Below are 3,354 nucleotides of genomic sequence, written 5' to 3'. Positions count from 1 at the left end.
TTAAAAGGAGCATGAAATGATCAAAAGTCGTAACACTTCATAGATGGAGACACATTGACCTTTTCTTAATTTTCTCATTAGGATTTGTACCGATAAATATTTCATAAAGAACTAGCATAATACAACTTCTCATTAATAGATGTCGCCCTCACGAGAAATGTGGAAGTATATCTAATAAAGTTTCGTAGAGGGCAGTGAATTTCTGAACTAAAAAATTGGCCGGCTGCCGGCTGCAATAGTAGTCCAGCAAAATAATTACATTGAACTGAGGAAATCGATGGTGCAACTAATTTGGTCACTTGGAAACAAAAAACTATGAAATACAGGTGTTCCGCCGCCGCTTTTTACTTTTTATCTTATATTTTACATTTATTTTTATTCTTATTTAGTTTCTTGCCATTTTCGCTCATATTCAATATTCAACTGCCGCTCTTCTTATATTTTATATCGTCATTTAATTATTTTTATTCATTTAGTTTCTTGCCGTTTTCGCTCAGTATAGTATAGTGTAGTGATTTATTATAATACGCGTAAAATGCCGAAAATTGTTGGAAAAAGAAAGAAAAGGACTAATCGTGCCAAATCCATTAAATTAAGTTGGACCAAGAGACACGAAAAACAGTACGTATGCAGTTTTTATTATTTGTTTATCAAACGAAATAGGTAGATACTGTAACGGTAATTATTTACTTTACATGCATAGAAAAATCGCGTTATTTTTCATTCATAATAATTATTTCTTCCATTTTAGAAACAATACTACTTCCGGAAACGTGGATTGTGAAAATAATGTTGAATGTGACAAAAGTGACAATATGAATTGTATATAAATTGTATATATTGTGTGTATATAAAATATGCATGCAAGGTGTCCCACGAGGAAGTGCGCAAAAGGGCATTCCCTAGGCAAAAATAACCGATAAAGTTTATATAAACAACAACTAACCGTTGACAAAGAAAATCGTCATGTTACAGCGAAAGACACCAAAAATCATCGCATAGTAATTCCAGTGGTGGAGATAGAGAGGGGTATCTATGAATATTTTTGTAAAAAGAAGTATAGCCGAACTGAAATTTTGCAAGTGTTTTCGAAAAATATGAAAGCGCATTCAATTTTACCCAGAGAAGGCTCTGTTTTCTGAAGTCGATGGAACGTAACGTTTTCAAGAAAAACCGAAAATACCGTTTAGAAGTCACATCATAATTTTTAAACATTAGCAACTAAATTAAATAGTTCAAAAATTCAATCAAAATTGTTTTTAATTAATTAAGTGGAAATAAATACAAAAAAAATATCGAAAATCATATTAAATCACAGTAAATGTTCGAAATATAAACCATTATAAATTTTTTAACTATTTAATTTAGTTGTAATGTTTAAAAATTATGTTTCGACTTCTAAACAGTATTTTCGTTTTTAATATTAAAAACCGTTATTTACAAAAGTTATTTGGAACTAAGAGCAGATGTCAAATACTAAATCACAGTCGCCTACTCAATTTTTTTTAATTTTTTGCATTTTTGCGACCACCTGTGAATTACAGAACATAGAATACCGTAGGGACAACTTATTCACAGATTAGATTGGCCACCATATAGTCCATACTTAAACCCAATAGAGCATATATGGGATGAGCTAAAACGCCGAATACGAAGAAGAAATCCCGTTCCAAGTACAATACAGATTTTTTCAGGAATAAATTATAAACATTTTTAATTAAATATTCGATAATTTTGTCCATGAGTGTAGTTATTTATTAAANGTGTCTCATCTCGTGAGTAAATTTTTTTCATTAGCAACATTGTTTTTTTAAACAAAAAATCAGTTTTTCGAATATATTGGGAAAACTATTGATTTTAAAGAAAAGTGTTCTACAGACGAAATATGCGAAATAAAAAGACCTACAACATGCCGCGTGACATATTAAAATCGGATAAATTGTTTAAGAGTTATTGCAAAAAACAAAAAAAAATCGTGGAAAATTAAAAAAATTAACTCACGAGAAGAGACATCTTTTCTACTGCCTTCCTCTGCACATTTTAACAATAAAATAGCCGACGTCAATTCATCGATTTTTTAGACCATTTACTTCTATAGCTACGCGTCTATATGTTTATCATCAACATAGCTACTTACTTTTTAAAATTTCTAGTTGCCAAACAATTATATTCCAAGCATTCTGCCGGCCAAATGTCAGGTTTACAAAAATTATTATCTGGAATAAAATATGACCGTACTGGAAATTAAATTTTATATTGAGTTTCTTCTTTAAATTCGATCCAAATTGGCGAACATGTCCAAAAAAATTCCCGAAGTTGCAGAAAACAGTTTTTCTTAAATAACTAAAAAACTATAGCTCCAATCGAAAAATAATCTTCTCTTGTCTCTTCTTCTATAACTCGTTTACATTTACGTTCCCATACTCGTTATTTACTGTAAGTATAGCTTGCGGAAATGCAAGAAACTACATTTTTAAAAAATTAAAAAATATTTATTATTTTTTGGGATATACCGATTTTTTGAAAAAAGGTGCTCTCGAAAATTGGCTAGATCTTCTCAGCGGATAGCCCTACAGTAACGATTTCTGGCTTATTTTCTGCACATAGGGTTGCATTACCATGCTATTAATAAATTTTTACGATTTTATTAATTTTAAGGATAAAAAAAATGACTTGAGAAATTGCACTTTTTTGGGCATCTTATTTTCAATTAACTATTTTTATTTTATTAAAATGATTTTTAAATAAACAAATTGCTATTTTTTCACGAATCTAATAAAAATGTTTTTCTATAACCTTTTGGAGCCGAGATAACTTTTTTATTTAGAAATTTATATATTTTTATATTGTCATATTTAGTTGTTCTTTTCTACAAGTCTCGTGAGTGATATTTAAAATAATAGACAAACTAATACGTCTCATATGAGTAACGCGAATTGCCTTCATTTATAAAAATTGTTCATCAGGGACTTCTTGTATAAATGTTACTAGTAGCACACCAGTTTTGAATTTCAATCGATGTTTCAATGTACTTTTTATCAATGTAAATTGATCGTAGTGTTGGAAGCTTCGCTTTCACGTCTATTTTTTTGTCTTTTCGCTTTCAGTTAAAGACAATGTCACTACACCAGGAAAATTAGCGAAAATAAAAGAGAAACTCGAAAAAAGTCCTATCCGCTAGATTATTTTAAAATTGTCTAAAGGAACATAATACAAGACATCTCTCGTCTCGTGAGTCAAAAACTTTTATTAGCTAACTTTTCTATTTAAACAAATAAGTGAGGAAAACAGTTTTTTCACTTTGCAGGGAAAACCATCAATTTTAGCGAAAAGTGACTCTCAGACAGCTTATAG

The sequence above is a fragment of the Anoplophora glabripennis genome, unplaced genomic scaffold (assembly GCF_000390285.2).
Source record: "Anoplophora glabripennis isolate ALB-LARVAE unplaced genomic scaffold, Agla_2.0 scaffold82, whole genome shotgun sequence".
Lineage (NCBI taxonomy): Eukaryota > Metazoa > Arthropoda > Insecta > Coleoptera > Cerambycidae > Anoplophora > Anoplophora glabripennis.
The sequence above is the reverse complement of the archived record's forward strand: the minus strand, read 5'-3'. Positions refer to the sequence as shown.